Below are 23,136 nucleotides of genomic sequence, written 5' to 3' on the forward strand. Positions count from 1 at the left end.
CTTCTGGAAGCATGGCCACAATAAAGGCACAATCTCTCCCTCCTCCTAAAGGCTCTCTCATCCGCAGAGAGATGCGTAAAAACCCAAGTGCAAGGGTTCACCTTCACTGACCGACTCAGTAGCAGGAGGCATGGGAGGTGAGGGAGGCACGGGTGGGACTGCAAAGCTTGGAGACAAACACACAGGAGGCTTACGCAAGCGTTCCTTAAAAGAGAGTCTTTCTCTGAGTCTGGAGTCAATGAGGATGGCAAACGTGATCAACTTCTCCAGCTTAGTGGGTATATCTTGGGCTGCTATCTCATCCTTGATGGTATCGGAGAGACCATGAGTAGGGATGAGCTGAACACCCCCCCGGTTCGGTTCGCACCAGAACCTGCGAACGGACCGAAAATTTGCACGAACGTTAGAACCCCATTGACGTCTATGGGACTCGAACGTTCAAAATCAAAAGTGCTCATTTTAAAGGCTAATTTGCATGGTATTGTCCTAAAAAGGGTTTGGGGACAAAAAAAAAACTTTTAAAAACGTCCGTTTTTTCGGGAGCAGTGATTTTAATGATGCTTAAAGTAAAAAAAAAAAAAAGTGAATTATTCCTTTAAATATCGTACCTGGGGGGTGTCTATAGTATGCCTGTAAAGTGGCGTGTGTTTCCCGTGTTTAGAACAGTCCCTGCACAAAATGTAATTTTTAAAGGAAAAAATCTCATTTAAAACTGCTTGCGGGTTTAATGTAATGTCGGGTCCTGGCAATATGGATGAAAATCAGTGAGACAAGAGGCATGGGTACCCCCCAGTCCATTACCAGGCCCTTTGGGTCTTGTATGGATATTAAGGGGAACCCCGCACCCAAATTAAGGTAAGGAAAGGTGTGGGGCCACCAGGCTCTATATACTCTGAACAGCAGTATACAGGCGGTGCAAACAAGACAGGGACTGTAGATTTGTTGTTAAGTAGAATCTGTTTGTAATTTTGAACGGGTACATTTTTAACGTGTTTAGCTCCAGCCAAAAAATCTTTTTTAAGCTTTTTGGAAAACATAGGGAAGGGTTATCACCCCTGTGACATTTGTTTTGCTGTCTGTTCTCCTCTTCAGAAGATTTCACCTCACTTTTTGTCCCAATGGCAAATGTTTTTTGAAAATTTTGATTTTTTTTGTGAAACAAGGATTGGAAAGCATCAGTGGAAAGGAGAAATGTTTTTCCCATATTAACTCTTACAGGAGAGAATTTCCCTTCCCAGGGGTAGATTTCATCTCACTTCCTGTTGTCTCCTTCCGTTTGCAAGTAGGAGTCATTTGTAAGTTAGATGTTTGAAAGTAGGGGCCTGCCCTATATACTCAGCAGAAATTTGGGCCTTAGGTGTTGTTGTGGCCACAACACTGTAAGCCCTCACAGGGCCCTGCTGTGAAATATTAGATCAAGAATTGTAATTACATGCCCCTGTTGACCAGAGGCAGAAAAATTGGGCCTTTGGTGCTGGTGGTGGTGCTGGTGCCACAACACTGTAAGTCCTCACTCGCTCTTGGTGTGTGCAGAAATGGACCCTGCTGTGAAATATTAGATCAAGAATTGTAATTACATGCCCCTGTTGAACAAGGGCAGAAAAATTGGGCCTTTGGTGGTGGTGCTGGTGCCACAACACTGTAAGTCCTCACAGACACTCTAGTTGGAACGCAGGAATGAGCCCTGCTGCAAAGTATTGCATCAAAAATTGTAATTACACGCCCCTGTTTAACAGGGGCTGAAAAATTGGGCCTTAGGCACTGGTGCTGGTGCCACAACACTGCAACCCCTCACAGATACTCTAGTTGTAACGCAGAAATGAGCCCTGCTGCAAAGTATTGCATCAAAAATTGTAATTACACGCTCCTGTTAAACAAGGTCTGAAAAATTGGGCCTTAGGCACTGGTGGTGGCGCCCAGAACCAAAAATGTTCTTACAAGCTATCAGCGTGATCATTGAGGAGGAAGAGGATAATTACTCAGGGATAGTCACTCAGCATCAGCATAGGCAGTCTTTGAAGAGATCTGAGGTTTCAAAAAAAATCATTCGGTTACATCAGCATCAGGTGCTTGGTAGCTGGTGGTGGTCCAAGACTGATTCATTTTTATGAAGGTCAGTCGATCGACCGAGTCGGTGGACAGACGCACCCTGTGATCGGTTACAAAGCCTCCAGCAGCACTGAATGTGCGTTCCGAAAGAACGCTGGATGCAGGACAGGCCAGTAGCTCAATTGCATACTGTGCAAGCTCTGGCCAGTGATCCATCCTCAAGACCCAGTAACCCAGAGGATTTTTGGTGGGAAAGGTGTCCAAGTCAGATCTTGCCCCTAGGTATTCCTGCACCATGTAAAACAAACTGGCGATGGTTGCTGGAACCGATCATACCTTGGGGCTGCGGACCAAAAAATTGTCTGACGCATCGGTCAGACGGCCACCTCCTCCACCGCTCCTTCTTTGACTGACCGAAGCCTCAGCAACACGTTGTCCAGAAACAGGAGTTTGTAACCTCCCAGTCTCTGGGAACGCGTTGCGCAGACCTTTCTGCAAGGCCTCCCGAAGACGTTTCATCCTCTGCTCCCTCTGCGATGGCAAGATAAGGTCTGCAACCTTACCCTTGTAACGTGGATCAAGGAGGGTTGCCAGCCAGTATTGGTCCTTCTCCTTGATACCACGAATACGAGGATCCTTACGCAGGCTTTGCAGGATCAGGGAGGCCATGCAGCGTAGGTTTGCTGAGGCATTCGGTCTGGAGTCCTCTGGGTCACTAAGGACGACATGGTCCGCAGCCACCTCCTCCCAGCCACGTACAAGTCCATGTGTTTCTTGGGACTGATCCCTTAAAGAGTGCTGCTGATGCTGAGTGCCAGGCTCCACCTCCATACTGACACAATCTTCCTCTTCCTCCTCCTCCTCCTCCTCCTCCTCTTCCTGTGTGATCGGCGGGCACGCAGGAACACTGTCTGGATAAAGTGGGCCTTGAGAGCTAAGGAAGTCCTCCTCTTCCTGCCTCTGTTCTGCCTCAAGTGCCCTGTCCATTATTCCACGCGGCGTGTGCTCCAACAGGTGGACAAGGGGGACAGTGTCACTGATGCATGCACTGTCAGTGCTCACCATCCTCGTGGCCTCCTCAAATGGTGACAGGACAGTGCATGCATCCCTGATCATGGCCCACTGGCGTGGGGAAAAAAAAACAAGCTCCCCTGACCCTGTCCTGGTGCCATAGTCGCACAGGTACTCATTGATGGCCCTCTGCTGCATGTGCAGCCGCTGCAGCATGGCCAATGTTGAGTTCCACCTGGTGGGCATGTCACAGATAAGGCGGTTCTTGGGCAGGTTAAACTCCTTTTGGAGGTCCGCCAGCCGAGCACTGGCATTATAAGACCGGCGGAAATGCACACAGACTTTCCTGGCCTGCCTCAGGACATCCTGTAAGTCCGGGTACCTGCCCAAGAACCGCCGCACCACCAAGTTAAGGACGTGGGCCAAACAGGGCACATGGGTCATTTGTCCCTGTCGGAGGGCAGAGAGGAGGTTGGTGCCATTGTCGCAAACCACCATTCCTGCCTTAAGTTGGCATGGCGTCAACCACCTCTGAACCTGCCTCTGCAGAGCTGACAGAACCTCTGCCCCAGTGTGGCTCCTGTCCCCCAAGCACACCAGCTCAAGCACCGCATGGCATCTTTTGGCCTGCGTACTTGCGTAGCCCCTTGAATGGCTACGGAGCACCTCTGGTTCCGAGGAAAAAGCACAGGAAGAGGCCATGAAGGAAGAAGAAGAGGAGGTGGTGGAGGAGAGAGATGTGTCACAATCATTAGTAGTGGCATTTTGGAGGCGTGGTGGCGGAACAACCTCCATCACTACTGCACCTTGTCCTGCATCCTTCCCAGCTGCCAGCAGAGTCACCCAATGCGCTGTGAAACTTAGGTAACGTCCCTGTCCATGCCTGCTGGACCATGAGTCAGCGGTAATATGCACCTTACCGCTGACCGCCCTGTCCAGCGAGGCATGGACATTGCCTTCCACATGCCGGTAGAGAGCCGGAATCGCCTTCCGTGAGAAAAAGTGGCGTTTGGGTACCTGCCACTGAGGAACCGCACATTCCACAAACTCACGGAAGGGGGCAGAGTCTACCAACTGAAAAGGCAGCAGTTGAAGTGCTAGCAATTTTGCCAAGCTAGCATTCAACCGCTGGGCATGTGGATGGCTGGGAGCAAACTTCTTTTGGCGGTGCAGCAGCTGGGGCAGGGAAATTTGCCTGGTACAATCTGACGTCGGTGTACCAAAAGCAGATTGCCCACAAGTACTTGGCTGTGACACACCTAATTCTACACCTTAATTCCTCTCAGTGCAGGTCTCAGAGAGGACTGAAGGTATAGTGGGGTTGGAGATCTCAGCTGATGAGGAGCAAGGAGAGGTCCTCTTTGTTCTTTGGTGTGGGTCTTTTAGATACGCTTGCCAACGAACTGCATGGCAGGTCAACATATGTCTGGTCAAGCATGTGGTACCCAAGCGGGAGATGTTTTGGCCACGCGAGATACGCTTGAGACATATGTTGCAAATAGCAGCGGTGCGATCTGATGCACTCGTCTCAAAAAGGCCCACACCAAAGAACTTTTTGAATAACGCGCAGACACTGCAGAGCCCTGCACATGTGGAGCTTTGGGGTGTGATGCAGTCAATGTGCTGCCCTTAGGCTGGTCCCTGGAGGGCATCCTGCCTCGTTGGTGATGTGCCGCCTCCTCCTCCTCCTCCTCTCTCCTATCAGGCACCCACGTTGAGTCAGTGACCTCATCATCCCCTCCCTCCTCATCACTGGAGCAAACCTGGCAGTATGCTGCAGCAGGGGGAGCATGACTGCCAAATTGCTGTCCTACTTGGGCACCCCCTCTGTCCCTGCTCATGTTACTGCCTTCATCGAGCTCAGTATCATCATCAGAGCCTTCCAAACGCTGGGCATCCTCCTGGAGCATGTACCCAACACTGTGGTCAAACAGTTCGAGGGACTCCTCAGGAGGACATGGTGGGGCTAGGGAAGGAGTCACTGATGACATTGAGCCAAGGGAAGAGGCCGCTGCTTTGCCAGACAAAGTACCCTGAGCATGAGTGAGAGAGGATGAGGAGGATGAGGACGGCTTGGTCATCCACTTGACCAAGTCTTCGGCATGTTGCGGCTCAACACGGCCAGCTGCCAAAAGAAAGGCCAAGCGTGTCCCACGGCCACGTGCTGATGAGAATACACCGTCGCCACGACCAGCACTAGACACAAAGCCTGCTTGCCCTCTCTTATTGGCTTGTGACTGTCTGCCTCTCCTTCTTGGCCTTCCAGACATACTAATGGCCTGTAGCTGCACTAAGCTGGGATATATATATATATATATATATATATATACTGATACTGCAGCTAGCAAAATCAACTGCCTGCCTGTGGTATGTAGAACACCACCAACCTTCTACAGGTAGCTTTAGCTGAACACTGTGCAGAGCTCGCAAAAAAATAACTTGTAGCTTTTTTAGCTGCCTGTGGTAGTGATTGGATCAGGAAAACACCATCAACCTTCTACAGGTAGCTTTAGCTGAATACTGTGCAGAGCTCGCAAAAAAATAACTTGTAGGTTTAGCTGAACACTGTGAGGAGGATGCACCACACTAACTTGTAGTTTCAGCTGAACACTGTGAGCAGGACACACTACACTAACTTGTAGTTTTAGCTGAACACTGTGCAGAGGTCTCACTACACTAACTTGTAGTTTTAGCTGAACACTGTGAGGACGCACTACACTAACTTGTAGTTTTAGATGAAAACACTGTGAGGAGGACGCACCACACTAACTTGTAGTTTTAGCTGAACATTGTGAGCAGGACGCACTGCACTAACTTGTAGCTTTAGATGAACACTGTGCAGAGCTCGCAAAAAAATAACTTGTAGGTTTAGCTGAACACTGTGAGGAGGACGCACCACACTAACTTGTAGTTTTAGCTGAACACTGTGAGCAGGACGCACTGCACTAACTTGTAGCTTTAGATGAACACTGTGCAGAGCTCGCAAAAAAATAACTTGTAGGTTTAGCTGAACACTGTGAGGAGGACGCACCACACGGACTTGTAGTTTTAGCTGAACACTGTGAGCAGGACGCACTGCACTAACTTGTAGCTTTAGATGAACACTGTGCAGAGGTATCACTACACTAAATTGTAGTTTTAGCTGAACACTTTGAGCAGGACGCACTACACTAACTTGTAGCTTTAGATGAACACTGTGCAGAGCTCGCAAAAAAATAACTTGTAGGTTTAGCTGAACACTGTGAGGAGGATGCACCACACTAACATGTAGTTTTAGCTGAACACTGTGAGCAGGACGCACCACACTAACTTGTAGCTTTAGATGAACACTGTGCAGAGGTCTCACTACACTAACTTGTAGTTTTAGCTGAACACTGTGAGCAGGATGCACTACATTAACTTGTAGCTTTAGATGAACACTGCGCAGAGCTCGCAAAAAAATAACTTGTAGGTTTAGCTGAACACTGTGAGGAGGATGCACCACACTAACATGTAGTTTTAGCTGAACACTGTGAGCAGGACGCACTGCACTAACTTGTACCTTTAGATGAACACTGTGCTAAGGTCTCACTACACTAACTTGTAGTTTTAGCTGAACACTGTGAGCAGGACGCACTGCACTAACTTGTAGCTTTAGATGAACACTGTGCAGAGCTCACAAAAAAATAACTTGTAGGTTTAGCTGAACACTGTGAGGAGGATGCACCACACTAACATGTAGTTTTAGCTGAACACTGTGAGCAGGCCGTACTGCACTAACTTGTAGCTTTAGATGAACACTGTGCAGAGGTCTCACTACACTAACTTGTAGTTTTAGCTGAACACTGTGAGCAGGACGCACTGCACTAACTTGTAGCTTTAGATGAACACTGAGCAGAGGTCTCACTACACTAACTTGTAGTTTTAGCTGAACATTGTGAGCAGGACGCACTACACTAACTTGTAGCTTTAGATGAACACTGTGCAGAGCTCGCAGAAAAATAACTTGTAGGTTTAGCTGAACACTGTGAGGAGGACGCACCACACTAACATGTAGTTTCAGCTGAACACTGTGAGCAGTACGCACTGCACTAACTTGTAGCTTTAGATGAACACTGTGCAGAGGTCTCACTACACTAACTTGTAGTTTTAGCTGAACACTGTGAGCAGGATGCACTACACTAACTTGTAGCTTTAGATGAACACTGTGCAGAGGTCTCACTACACTAACTTGTAGTTTTAGCTGAACACTGTGAGCAGGACGCACTGCACTAACTTGTAGCTTTAGATGAACACTGTGCAGAGGTCTCACTACACTAACTTGTAGTTTTAGCTGAACACTGTGATCAGGACGCACTGCACTAACTTGTAGCTTTAGATGAACACTGTGCAGAGCTCGCAAAAAAATAACTTGTAGGTTTAGCTGAACACTGTGAGCAGGACGCACCACACTAACTTGTAGTTTTAGCTGAACACTGTGAGCAGGACACACTACACTAACTGTAAATAGTCTAGCTGCCTGACTGTGGTACTAATAGGATCAAAAGAACACCAGCAATTTTCTTCAGGTAGCTGTAAATACTGTAACAAGACAAGCCTGCCTGTCAGTAAGAAGATAACAGGAACGGATCTAGCTAAACTGAATACAGTGTATATATATATATATATATATATATATATATATATACAACACCTGGGATGCATATATATACACAATACACTGTAAGTGCAGCTAACTCACTGATTGTCCTGCCTAATCTATCTAACTCAAATGAAATTACGCTGTCTCTCTGTCTATCTATCTCTCTTTCAACGCCAGAACACACACTACACAGGGCCGCCATGCAGGCGGCCTTATATAGTGTGGGGCGTGTTCTAAACCCCCTGAGCCATAATTGGCCAAAGCCACCCTGGCTTTGGCCAATTACAGCTCTCTCTACCGACGGCGCTGTGATTGGCCAAGCATGCGGGTCATAGTGCATGCTTGGCCAATCATCAGCCAGCAATGCACTGTGATGCCGCAGTGAATTATGGGCCGTGACGCGCCACACGAATTTGGAGCGAACAGCCCATAAAGTTCGGAATTCGGCGAACGACCGAACAGCCAATGTTCGAGTCGAACATGGGTTCGACTCGAACACGAAGCTCATCCCTAACCATGAGAAAAAGCAGCCACGAGGGCTTCATTGTTCCACACAACCTCTGCTGCCAGAGTACGGAATTCAATGGCGTAGTTGGCAACAGTTCTCGTATTTTGTTCGATGGACATGAGGCACTTGGCAGCAGAAGTGGAGCACGCGGGAACGTCAAATACCCTTTTAAACAAAGCCACAAACTCAGGGTAGCTCAAGACAACAGGTTTCTGCATCTCCCATAGAGGGTTTGCCCAGGCCAAGGCTCTCTCAGAAAGCAAAGATATCACAAAACCTACTTTGCTTCTGTCCGTGGGAAATGCCTGGGGCAGCATATCAAAGTATATCTCAGCCTAGTTGAGAAACCCTCTGCATTGGACTGGATCACCCCCAAATCGCTGGGAAAGCAGAGTGGAACCAGACTTGCCTCTTATAGAGGTAATACTTGAGGCGGGTGCCTGCACAAAGACTGGAGCAGCAGCAGGGAAGGCCTGCAACATAGGTTGTACCGGGGCAGCTACAGTGGGGGATTCCAGGTAAGCCTTGCGACTCAGGAGCATTTGTAACGCCATGGCAAACTGATCCATGCGGTGATCCAGTTCATCCAATCTGGAAAAAATATTACCAACAAGTGGATTGACTGCATCTTTTGAATTCATGGCCTTTGCCTACTGTCAGAAACCATGAAATCAGGCCGAGACAGAAGTACAGTTAAATCACACTTGTTTAATAATAAAAGTAAAAAGAACAAACGTAGTCAAAACAAAGTTCAGTAACCGGAATGGAAAGTCAGCCAAGCCAGAAGTCAGGGATCAATGTAGTAGAACAGCAAGCAGGATCTGGAGCCAGAAGGGATGTCAGCACAGCAAGTCTTTAACAGTATCACAAGCGATAGTTTCTGTGATATTGACCAAGGCGAAGGCAGAGCTCCTCTGGACTGGATGGCTTAAGTAGGCAGGACTGATGAGCAGGATGTCATCAACAGCTGAATAACTGTGGAAAGATAGGAGCTGGCAATTAGCCGACAGCTGAGCGGCCAGCTCAGTGAAGGAAGGGCTGAGTCCAGCCCTGACACCAGCTCAGTGAAGGAAGGGCTGAGCCCAGCCCTGACACCGGCCTAGTCCATTCAGCAGGGGGAAAGTTCCCCCAGCTGCCTTGTTTCAGGCTGGAATCCTGCATCAGCCCCTTTACTCACCAGTACATATCTGAATTGGGCAGCGTGATGACTTCTCCATTTGGACCCCTTTTGGCAGTAGAGTAGATTTGACTGGGCCATCTGGCTTTCACGACAACCACTCAGTCCCTGTAGATGGCTCATCACAGGCTCCACTCCCTCTGGATAAGCTGGAACCTGACCCAAGCATTTTTGTTGAGTTCCCATCTGGGGTTTGGAAACATGCAAGTACACTCAATGATGGAGACCACAATGATGTCCATGATATCTTGTGGAAAATAGGGAAAGTCCAATCCCCACTCTAGAGCTGTCTTTCTCTGAACCTCCCTCTGATACCTGATGAGCTACCTGGACTTTCTGTGTCCGGATAAGACACAGGCCTGTGGAGATTGGGCAATCCACAGTTTATAGGCCATGTCTCGTGCCTGTAACCTGCCCCTGGTGACAGCTGGCTCTGTCTGGACTGCGGATGGGGCAGGGGCACAACGGGGTGCTGAGTTATTATCTGTATGTCTGTACAGGTGGATGTGGGCTGATGCTGCTCCTCCGCCACCCACTCTGCCTCTTCAAGGGTAATGGACCTCTCACCTGGGACATCCTGTGCTGGGCTTGAATCTCACCTCTGGCTGTGGCTCTTCCTCCCAAACAATTTTTCCAGCCTCTCCCACAGGATTAGTGGCGGACACCCAACAGACTATGGGCCTGCATGCCACTCACCCCTGGAATCCCTCTGGCCAGGATTCCTCTCTCCACTCCACGTATAGTCCTGATGACAGGTTCAGAGCATAGGTCACTGGTGGCAGGTCGCTGGGCATCAGTGGGGTTAAAGGCTATTCACAGTACCCACACTTCATCCAGGCTCCGACCTCTGCTGTAGGTTTCCTGTATCCAGGGCACAACAGGCATAGCTTCTCCATCCCGGTGATCATGCCGAGAGCGAATCCCCTCAGTGCTATAGCCGCACCCCAGTGTCCACCATCCAGTACCTGCATGTCAGGAAGGCTTACGAACAGGCCACAGGGCTGTAAGTAACCCACCATGATGCACTCCTCCTCCGCTTTCAGGTGCTGGGTATGCTGGGTTTTCTTTAGGGCATGGCTCCACCCCCAAGCTTCCAGACGAGTTGGCACCGACAGCTCTAAAAAGCAAGCTTGTTCCCGCATGCCCTGTAACTCCTTCCTGATTGAACTGAACTTTGCAGGCACAGACACCATCTAAACAGTTACTTCACATGCACTGTTATGTGCAGGACTTGTTGCAGCATGCCCCTCGACCTTAGCCAGGGCTGGATAGCTGAGCGCAGGCAGAAATGACAGTTCATAGTGGTTGTTAAGGACAACAGTGCATAACATACTGAATTTAGTGGGATCTTGACAGTCTCTTGTTTCAACTGTAGTTGTATAGCTGATAGACACCATCTTGCCAGTTGCCACAAGTTCACCCTGGTTGCCACGGGTAAGAGCTGACACATGCACTTTACATTGATTTCAGCAGGATGTTCCAGTAGACATTCACTTTCCCTGGCCATAATCAGACAGCTGGATATTTTGTAATCCATGGGCACGATTGCCTGCCATGTTGGCCACAGACAACAGCACACTATACAGTCCTCACTGATCAAAGCAGGCCCTGGTGCATCACAAGTAGCCAGGTCTAGGTAGGTCTAACCCAGATCCAGCTATGTTTTTCCTACTTTCACCACTAGTAGCAAACACTAGAGGGTGCTACAATAAGAAAGGGGGGGGGAGAGAGATGCCAGAGATGCCAAACAGTCGTTGATGCAGTAATTTTTTTAATATGAAATAGCATACAAATAGTGTGTTATGGACTCATGAACATCTCTGAGTAGTAGTCATACCAACAGCTTAGAAATGAGTCCACAGTCTGCACAGTGTGCTTCTCTCCTGGTTCAAGCTGGAAGCATGAAGGGAAGCCGCTGTAGAGATCCAGAGAGCCACTGCAGGAAACTCCTGTTAACTTTTAGGAGGGGAGAATGCCATGTAGACTGTGGACTCACTTCTAAGCTGTTGTTATGCCTACTACTCAGAGACAATTGTGGGTGCATAACACTGTTTTTATGCTATTTCATTTCATAAAATGTACTGCACCAGCGGCTGCTTGGTACCTCTCTTTCCCTCCCTTTCTTCACATAAGAAAATGTACCCCAGCACTGCAATTCAAAGAAGCCTTTTTGTTAAAGCAGATATATACCTCAAAATTTTCATATAAGGTATAACTTCATGATATCACTTTGAAAGCCTTTTTTGTTTTAATTGTTAGCGTTAATGAATATGACAGAAGTGGTACTAGCATAAAAGTTCTTGTTTTGCCATTGAGTGTTATGAGTTGATAACTAGGAATGAGGGGATGTATCTGGGTTCAGTTAACAGAGGCTCATAGAACCCAGTGTGAAGTCTGAAAATAGCAAGCTCAAAACTGAATCCCATTGAAGTCTATATATTAGGAGCTGGGCACTGCCATGGGATGAGTAATAATGCTTTTCATACAGCTTTAAGTGTGAAATAGGTAAAAAAAAAATCTTTTCAATGACATGCTTGGGAGATGTCTTAAAGCTGTATGTAGTGTTAGGAAACATTGTGATTCCGGTACAATGATGCTGAATTCTGAAATAACATTATATTTTGCAGGTGTGATTGATTTTTTTTTACTCTTTTACATTATTTGTGGCCTTAGATACATCTGCAGCACTCTAATTTGATTATTTACAACTTAAAAAATGTTTTTTAGGTTGTTTTGGCTGTAATACCAGATTTTCTTATCCAGCAGTAATAGGCTGAATTGAACAGTGGAAGAAGCAGCCACAACATATTTAAAAGATAAAGAATGGTATATTCTTAAAAAAGAAAAAAAAAAAAGAAAGCTAATGCATTCAACATAATACAAATTGACCAGTGGCACAAATGTATTATAATACAGTTTGTAAACTTCTTTTGCAAAACCACAATGCATTGTCTTAAAAGTTTAATAAGATTTCAAAACAGAGTACACAAAAACACTCAATCCAGAACCACAACCCCATTTTCCCTGAGCACCCTCCCATTCTCATCTAAAAATATTCAAAAGATAGACTTTGGGTATGTGCTTGGCAGAAATTGGCTACCATCAGGACAGTACATTAGCACTTGAATAGGCAGAAAATAAATAGAGCTCTGCACTGTGAGCCTTGTGTAATGTATTTTCTGCCCATAGCATATCTGTGGTGTGTCATTGCCTGCAGTGTATCAGCCTTAGTAAAAGTATCAGCCTTTTGGGTACCACATGCATGAGGAAACACATGACTCTACATCATAGAATTCAGTGGGAGCAGCACCTCAAGGAGAGAAGCCGGTAGCAAAAGGCATGCGCTTTTCCTTAAATCCTAAGAAAAGCCAAAATCACAAACAGAAACATTAGCACAAGGGACATAACTTACAGTCAGTAGGATGTGTCTCTGGTGCTGATTCCTCTTTTGTTAGTGAAAATCTTCCACAGTCCTGCTCCCTCATTCCATCGCAAAATCTTCCACTGTGGCAAGGGAACTGACTATGTCCGCCCTTTCTGCCCAGATTCGCCATTCATAAAAGCTGAAGTGTCTATGAATTAAGCAAGCTCTATAAATGGAGGGGACAGAGCTATCAGCTATCCACCCCTCCTCCATTTTTTAGAATATAGCCCTACAGCCACAGGCTGCCTGTCCTTTGTTTGAAGCATGTCATTGTATATGTGTGCAGTAAATTTGTTCGCAACAAAGCATTACATATTTATCCCCCTATTGCCATAGCTCCATCACATTAAGGAATTCCGCTTTTACGGAAAAGCTAGAGCCTAAAGTGAGAGGTAGGCAGTAGGGTTTGTTTAGTGTTTTTTGTTAAACAGTGTGTACAGAGTTAAATGTTTATAATTATCATTTTTGATTTTTTTTTTTATTCCTTTTTTTTCTTGTAAGAATGTCTCTGCCATGGTCAATACAGACAAGGTTGGCAATGCAAAATTAAATTTTTTTTTTTAGGCAAGAAGAAAAGATCTAGGCCTCAACATCACTCTGCGAGAGGCCTGCTGCAAACAAAAGGCAGCTCCAAAAACTGAAAGTCATCATCAATTGGTTCCCGTCTGGCCAATTGCCGAATGACGCTGGCACCAGTCTTTCATTGATCTGGGTGGACCTCATATGACACTGGACCAGGCCAATGACTGATCAGTGTACCAGCTCATTGCCGGTACCATGTGACTGCCGTGATGAATCACAGCAGATCACATGACAGTTGTACACAATGAATGGCTTTCTTTCATGCCATCCAATGTGTACAACTCTGTTGCTAGCTGTGATTGGTCAATTTTATCACATGGTACACACAGGGGCAATCACAGCCCATCTGTACCATGGGATTAGCTTTGACCAATCACAACTAATCACAACAAAACAGACTGAATTAATTTCAATTAATTTCATTCAGTATAATGCTTGCTTATAGCAATATAATGCACTGCTATAAGCAAACATAATGTGTAAAAATGTGTATATTGCTCTGGTCACAGTGTGTTACAAAAAATGTTAAAAAAAGAAGAAAATAAAGGTAATAAAAAAATGACATTTTTTTTCGTACTGTCACCAGTCAGTGACCTTGGTCACTGCCACACCAGTTATAAGATGATACTGTACTGCACTTGTGTCTTGTAAACATTTTTTTTTCATTTCTTAATTTTCCAAAAAATGATGACAAAAAAAATACAACTTCAAAAAAACCCACCATGCCTCCTACTAAATACCTTATACTGTCTACTTTCCAAAAAAGGGTCATTTGGCGGGTATTTTTTTACTATCCTGGCATTTTAGGGCCTCAATAAGTAGATAGGTTGCCAGTATATCAGGACTGATCAATTTTCAGATATATACAATAGTTTCTGGATTAAACTAAATAATATACAATGATTTGGGGTTATTTTTTACCAAAAAAATGTAGCAGAATAAAATGTGGGCTGAATTATTGAAGAACAATTATTTATTTGCAAACTTTTATAAAAGAAACTAAGAAAAACTAGTTTTTTTTCAAAATTGTCAGTCTTTTTTTTTTTCTTTTATTTAGCAAAAAAAAAAAAAAAAAAACAGTTGCAATTAAATACTACCAAAAGAAAGCTCTATTTGTGTGAACAGAATGATAAAAAAAATTTAGTGTGGGTACAGTGTTGCATGACTGCGCAATTGTCATTCAGATTGCAACAGAGCTGAAAATTGGCCAGGGCAGGAAGGGGGTAAAAGTGCTCGGTTCTGAAGTGGTTAACAAGGGGTTGCTGTGAATTCAGAAGGGAAAACTTTTAAAGGCCTATCAACATAACATAAAAATCTAGAAAAAAACACAATATAAATGAAAACTACTAAATAACAGCCCTAAAATATAAGAACTCTGTTTTCTTAAAAGCAGCCTTTCAAAAAAAAAAAAAGTTTAGCATGCCCTGTCAACATAAAAAAATAGGCAATATACCCCGAAAAGAAGGAAAACACCAAATACGAGCTACATAAAAAAAAATTATTTTTTTCCAAAAAAAGTGAAGCTTTGCAGCAATTGGCAGAGATTATTTATTTTCCTCATAAGGGCATCCCTGAACCTAAATTGCTTACATCAGTCCTGAATTTAAAAAAATTATATATATACATATAATGTTCAGGACTCCTATTAGCTACTAAATATCTCCAGCTGCTAAAATAATATCGTAGTCATAAATATGACCCCATCAACCCATAATATAAATTATTATTTTCATTTACAAATGCATCCAAAAAACTGTATATATATATATATATATATATATATATATATATATATATATATATATATATATATATATATACACACATATACACACACACACACACACACACACACACATATACAGTAATACCTCACAAATCAATGCTTTTAAAATGCAATAAAAAACATTATTGCAAATTATAAGTGTCAAGTCTATCTAAAGGTGGGTTTATTTACTAAAGGCAAAACCACTTTGCACTACACTTGGAAGTGCAGTCACAGTTGATCTGAGGGGAAACTCTGCTGATTTCTATAACCCAATCATTTGCAAGCAAAAAATGCTGAGTTTTTTTTTTGTTTTCTTTCTTGCATGTCCCCCTCAGATCTACAGTGACTGTACTTCCAAGTGCACTTGTAGTGCAAAGTGGATTTGCCTTTAGTAAATAAACCCCTTTGCGTGTATAATACAACACTCTTCTTCACTTCATTAGTGCTTCCATTGTAATTCCAAATGAGTGACTTGCACCTAAACACTATACCCCTTTTGGCATTAAGCCTAGCTCAGGAGGAGCCGCTGTACTAACAATCCAATTTTAGTACAGTGTTCTCCCCTGCTGTGCAATTGTGTTCTGACAGGGAGGACTTCCCCCACTCGCCAGAGCACTCTGGTCAACGCTTTTAGCTATTGGCTGAAAGCGCTGATCGGGGGCCGATTTGCAGACCTTTTTCGGTCATGCCCCTTTGACAGAAGCTGGGCAAACGGATCGGCTGCAGCACACATGGGTCGAATGTCAGTTGGTTTCTATTGAATGGCGAATGATGCCCAACGTTCGGGCCATGTGTACTAGGCTTTAGACTCACCAGAAATAAGTGACCCCTTAAATCAATAAGTAGATCATATAAGCTTATGGGTATTTCCACATTATTTAATGTGTTCCATCCTCCCCTCCTCTTTCCAAGGCAGAATAGCCTGCTTCTGCTTCCACATATGTGTATACCTCTGGAATGACCAGGCTATGACTCTGCATCTGTAATAAAAATATTCTATTCAAACCAAGTGCAACTCCTTATAAAAAGGAGACTGATGTGGATACCAGAGCAGAAAGTCTTCTATCCAACTTACACATCAACATGCAACAAAGGATAAAACAAGTAAAAACCCTTTCCTCATTCACCCTCAATTCCCCAAGATACACAGCATTTTTCTACCTACATCAGATTCAGTAAGGATTTACATCTACTGTAACAACCCTACCAGTGCCTTCAAGCGCTGTACTCAGAGGCGTTGCTAGGTGGCAAAAGGATCAGGGGCTTAAGCCCGAAGTTCAAGGCCGGAAATGGGGGGGGGGGGGTTGTGTACGTGACGCAGGCTTTTTTTTTGACTGGGCCGTGACCTACCTGACCTACATACACTAACCTACCTGACCTACATACACTGACGGTTGTGACCTACATACACTGACCTACCTACACTGACGGTAGTGACCTACCTACACTGACCTACATACACTGACCTACATACACTGACCTGCCTGTCCTACATACACTGACATTTACATACACTGACCTACCTACACTGACCTACATACACTGACCTGCCTGACCTACATACACTGACATTTACATACACTGACCTATCTACACTGACCTACCTGCACTGACCTACCTGACCCACATACACTGACATTTACATACACTGTATGACCTACCTCAGCTCAGCCATGGTGTGCAGTATCACAGCAGCCAGGCAGTCAGTCAGTCCTCAGAGGAGGAGGAGAAGAGGAGAGGAGAGCGGCCCGCCCGAGCTCCGAGTGGGGATGTGGCGCGGCAGCCGCTTTGTAATTCCCGCCTTCTGGCCGCACTCGGGATCAGATCGGACTCGGCGCTCACTGCTCAGGGCTAACAATGGAGAGCTGCATGCCTGAGACTCGGGACTTTTCAGAGTCACATTCGGGGCTTTAGCCCCCCCTAGCCACCCCCTCCCGAAGCCCCTGGCTGTACTAATCTCTCCCTAGGCATATCAGCCGCTCTCTCTATGTTTTACCTGTCACAGCTAAAGCACATTGTGAATATGGCTACTGTGAGTTCTCCCTTTTATAGTTAAGGAGCTAGTTTACCCAAAAAGGCCCATTATTAGCCCTTCTAAGACAGCTGACCCAAGTTCAAGGCCAGGCAGTGCATTATAGCTACAAGGAATTCAGTCGGTGAATTTCTGTATGCATTTGCAGGATCCACTAACCTCTAGTACACAATATTAGCCACAAATCCATGGTAGCAACTACATAAGTCCGAAATACATGTAAAAAAAAAAACAATAATCAGTGAAATCAAAAGAAAGATATGTTACACACTATTAAGTTTCAGGATATCAACACAAATAGAATGATAACAAAAAATAAATGCACCATCCCTTTAAATAAATACGCATACACTATCCCTTTAAATCATATAGTAGGCCATGTTGTACATACAATAACACCATCAGTGATATGAGTGCCCTCAATAAATGGAGCAATGTATAGTCTACATAAATCATCAAATCAATATTATAATGCAGTCCTATAATCGGTGAACCACAGGTGCCAGCAATCCTCTATGTGATCCCAGTGTGCCATCACCACAGATAAGTTGCTACCTGCAACTTAGACCCCAGAAAACAAGAATGTTTGGACATGGGATGAAACCCAAGAGGCAGTCCTGTCACCATGCAGCAAGGAACACTAACTTCTCAGCTATCCCTCTTCAAATGTTATGTATAAATCACAGGCTCACACCAGAAATAACCACAGCACAACATCTCATTCACAATATAAAGGTAAGGAGGAACTATAGTCCATTATCATTTTAAAATAATTTTACTGCAGCTTAATTGTACTCACAGAGAAAGAAGGATACAAAGCATAAATAGAATAGCACACCACTCAGCCGAGCGTGTGTGCACGATGACGTCAGTGCCCAAGCTTTGCCCCCACTGACGCCATTGTGCGCACATGCACGCTCAGCTGAGCAGTATGCTGTTTTATTTATACCTTGTAACTGTATTTCTTTGTAGATATAGTATAGTGGGGTGTGATGTGTAACTAAATCATCTATGTGGACTATCTGGGTATCATCCTATATGTATATACTGTATAAAAGCTCTGAAAAAAATTAAGAAATGAGACTTTAAATATATAACTGATGTCCACCAAGGAGAAAACATTTACTTTATTCACAATTAAGATAAAAAGTCAAGTTATATATAAAACTCTAAAATAATTTCCAGTGTTGTTGTGCATCCTTGAATTGGGTCTACATGTTTCATGTTTCATAGATTCTGCTTTGTCCTGAAGAAGTATGAATTGTTCATAGGATGTGGAATTGTATACATTACAAAATTAGACAAAACTAGAAAAGAAAAGAGAAAAACATAAGTATATTAACAAAGCATTTACATTATCCCAACAAGTGGCAAAAAGAAATACCAGTGAAACAACATAGTTACATAGTTGGTGAGGTTAACCTCCCTGGCAGTATGATTATTTCATATTTTTGATGCTGAAAGCGGTACAATTATTTTGCATGGAAATTTGGCGTTACATATTGTAGGCCTGTAATTCTAATGCCCCGTACACACGGTCGGACAATTATCGGACATTCCGACAACAAAATCCTAAGATTTTTTCCGACGGATGTTGGCTCAAACTTGTCTTGCATACACACGGTCACACAAAGTTGTCGGAAAATCCGATCGTTCTGAACGCGGTGACGTAAAACACGTATGTCGGGACTCTAAACGGGGCAGTAGCCAATAGCTTTCATCTCTTTATTTATTCTGAGCATGCGTGGCACTTTGTGCGTCGGATTTGTGTACACACGATCGGAAATTCCGACAATGGATTTTGTTGTCGGAAAATTTTATAGCAAGCTCTCAAACTTTGTGTGTCGGAAAATCCGATGGAAAATGTGTGATGGAGCCCACACCCGGTCGGAATTTCCGACAACAAGGTCCTATCACACATTTTCCTTCGGAAAATCCGACCGTGTGTACGGGGCATTAGAAATAACTCACTTAAATCTGTCCAAACCAGAGTCTAGTAGACATCTCGGTTATGATAAAGTTTGAAACAAAAAATCATAAATTATAATATAATAAATAGCTATAAATAATTATAACAACTAATAATATAATAATAATAAAAAATATTCAATAATGTAATCAAATCAAAAACACTGAAATTTGCTCACTTGCAGAATTGTCGATGTCATTACTTTTCAGTGTTTGATGACGGCTCTCCCCACAAATCACTATCGCGCAATTCTGCGAGTGATTCTGATTTAATATCGCTGTTTTCTAGCTGGTCTAAAACCACTTTTGATGTAAAGGGACGGTTTTGGTTGCTATGGACAATCTCCAGTTTCCAGGCAGAAAGAACAGTTTTTATAATATAAAACTGCATGCAGGCCACTGGAGAAACCACTAGGGACAAAAGGCATGTGAAATAATTTCATACAGTAATGTAATCTGTAAGATTACAGTTTACTATATGTATTGTGTGTGTTTCACTTTTTGAATTTGGCAACGTTCTCCATGGGAATGGAGCTCGGCTCCGTAATGAATCGAGCGGAGGACGAGCCGCTCACACTGCAGGGAGACATCACAGGATCCAGGGGACAAGGTAAGTAAGCTCTTCCTGGATCCTGAGATGCGATCCCGAGTCTGGCTCGGGGTTACCGCTTTTGGTTATGAAATTCCACCCCGAGCCAGACTCGGGAATACCGCCAGGGAGGTTAAAAAAAGACACCATTCCATCCAGTTCAATCTGTGGTGTGTGTGTGTGCGCTTTTGTTTATGTGAATAATACATTGTATATCCCTGTAAGTTGTGATCGTTAAGGTGCCCATCTAATAGTTTTTTTAAACTATCGACACTCCCTGCTGATACCACTGCTTGTGGAAGAGAATTCCACATACTTACCATTCTGACAGTAAAGAACCCTCTACGCAGTTTAAGGTTAAACTGCTTCTCTTCCAATTTCAGTGAATGGCCATGCGTCTTATTAAATTATCTTTTACTAAAATGTTTTTTCCCTATGCTAGGGTCACCAATACGGAATTTGTGCATGCCAATATTCTGCTGGCCTTGTTGCAGCAGCTTGGCATTGCATGCCATTGCTGAGCCTGTCGTCTACTAGGACCCCCAAGTCCCTTTCCATCCTAGGCTCCCCCCCAGTGAGTAACTTGGGTTTCTATTTTTTGCACCCAAATGCATTACTTTACATTTTTCAACATTAAAACTCATCGGCCATGTAGTTGCCCACCCCATTATTTTATTGAGGTCTTCTCGTAAGTTTTTCACATCCTGTGCAGAAGTTATTGCCCTGCTTAACTTTGTATCATCTGCAAATACTGAGATTGAGCCATTTATCCCATCTATATCATTAATTAATAAATTAAACAGAATTGGTCCCAGGACAAATCCTTGGGGGACTCCGCTTACCACACTGGACCATTCCGAGTGCTCGCTATTTATCACAACCCTTTGGACCCGCCCCTGTAGCCAGCTTTCAATCCAGGTACTTACCCTATGGTCCATGCCTACATACCTTAGATTGTGCAGTAAACATTTGTGGGGAACTGTATCGAATGCCTTTGCAAAATCCAGATACATCACATCTACATCCTTTCTCTAGATGACAGCTCACTTCTTCATAGTAGATTAATATATTGGTCTTGCAAGAATGATTCTTCATGAATCCATTACAGCCTTCGCTACTATATCCCTTTGTTTCCTTTGTGAAAACTGAGGAGAAGAATGCATTTAAAACTTTTGCCTTATCTTTGTCTTTTGTAACCAAATTCCCTTCATCATCCTTTATGGGGCCAATATGCTCTGGTCTCATTTTCTTACTGTAAAAGTAAGAGAAGGAGGGGAAAGGGAAGGGGGAATCAATGACCATATGGGTGTCTTACCCCTTAGCAGGAGATGTAAGTAAAATTCAAAAACACAATGAATAAGGTGAATAAGGAGAATGTGTCATTTTATAGCACATGCTGGCCCATGGTAGACCTTCCCAAATGCAAAAACTGCCACTATAATACCTCTATAATACAATTTATTTATAGTAAATTATAAAAAGCCAATTTCTAACCTCTATCCACTGATAATAAAATAAAATAAAATACACTGAGAAAAAAATAGTCTTATCTGGTATTAGTAATGGAAGTATGAGAAGTAATAAAGCAAAGTAATATGGTATGGCTCTTCCAGGCACCCCTGTAAATAAATCAAAGGGGAACCTCATAATGGTATAATATCACTACCAGCATTCAAAGCAAAGCATTTATTCTAAAGTAAACCAGTGCATTCCAGAGAGTTCTCACCACTATTATGACCAGCAAAAACATGACCCAAAACAGTCCTGTATACATCATGAAATACTGGGCAATAGTCTGGGGTTTAAATACATAGCGGAGTGCTCCAAGGGCCGCGCCTATGCTGCAGATGGATCCATAATCAAGGGCATGTGTGTCTGCAACATGTTGGTGGGCCTATCCCTTCCACTGCACCGATCAACTGGGACTACCAAAATGGCATCAGAGGGGAAGTTTGCAATACCGGAAATTGCGCAAGTCCAACGTCACTTTCAACGTCACCTATGGTCCGGTCCTAAAGACCAGAGCAGGAGGGATGTGGCAATCACATAATTTGTCGACAACTGCGACTTCATCTTCCATGATCAGTGACATGGGCAGACCCCCTACACAGGGGACCATTACTATGAAAAACACACTATCCACACCTTCAAACACTTTTGGTAACAATATACCAAACACACAACTCAGACAGAGCACATTAGACCCACATATTTCACAAATGAGGAATCCCTCACAAAATTTTCAGGTGTCAGAGTACAAACTGCCACTCACGTAAATACCAACTTGAATATCTGTAATCTAACCCCCTACTCTTTGAACACTCAGCAAGTAGAAGTTCTCCAGCTTGGTTTAAGCTTCTGTCCATCTGCTGAAATAGACAAATACGAAACCATTAAGGATCTATACTTATTCTCCCGGAATCTTACATACAAATTCCTATTCGATAAAGATCGGGTACGATCCATACAGGACAAACAGATTTCCGAACAAGTCAAACACTTTACGATGGAGGACTTTAGAGCCCTCCGAGATTTAATGTTACTGCTAGACGAGAGTGACCCAACAAATCATGAAGAGACCTCTGTGACTTCCAACTCTACATTCACAGAGATCCCTCCAGTCAATCGATTCAGGCCGAAATCCCAACGTTTCCCTGACCTGATGACCAATCCCAGTATTTGGGCCTTCCTGATGGGCACGGTCAATGACGTCAAGAATATGATTGTAACATCCAAACACAAAAATTTAACTAAAGCTCAAACATTAGCAATCAAGCAATTACAAAATCACCCTGATTTGGTGATAAAACCCGCCGACAAAGGCGGTAACATTGTTCTCATGACCAAAGCTGATTACAAACAGATGGCCATGAACATTTTATGTAATAAGACCTGGTACAAACAAATTGAGTTGAGAGTAATCGATCAATATAAAGCAGAATTTCTGGACGTCATTGCCTCTGCCCATCAGGAGGGCCTCATTGACCAGGACCTCTATAATTTCTTGAATGTGCGCCATCCTAGGATGGCCACATTCTATGCACTCCCCAAAGTACACAAAAATCAGACTACACCTCCGGGTAGACCAATAGTGTCAGGTATAGGGTCTCTAACAGAAAACGCCAGCCGATTAGTGGACTCAATTCTTTTACCACATGTACTGGCCCTACCCTCATATATTAGAGACACAATGGACCTATTAAAACAAATTGAGGGGATGGTCGTGCCTCCTGATGCCCTGCTCGTGACTCTAGATGTCGAGGCTCTTTACTCGAGCATCCCTCACGAGCAGGGCGTCGGGATAGCACGTACCTTCCTTCGTGAGCAAACGCATCACCGTTGGGAGTATTGCGAATTCATCCTGAAGTTGTTACATTTCATTTTGACGCACAATTGTTTTACGTTTG

Source organism: Aquarana catesbeiana, linkage group LG01, assembly GCF_042186555.1.
Source record: "Aquarana catesbeiana isolate 2022-GZ linkage group LG01, ASM4218655v1, whole genome shotgun sequence".
In the NCBI taxonomy this organism is placed as follows: domain Eukaryota; kingdom Metazoa; phylum Chordata; class Amphibia; order Anura; family Ranidae; genus Aquarana; species Aquarana catesbeiana.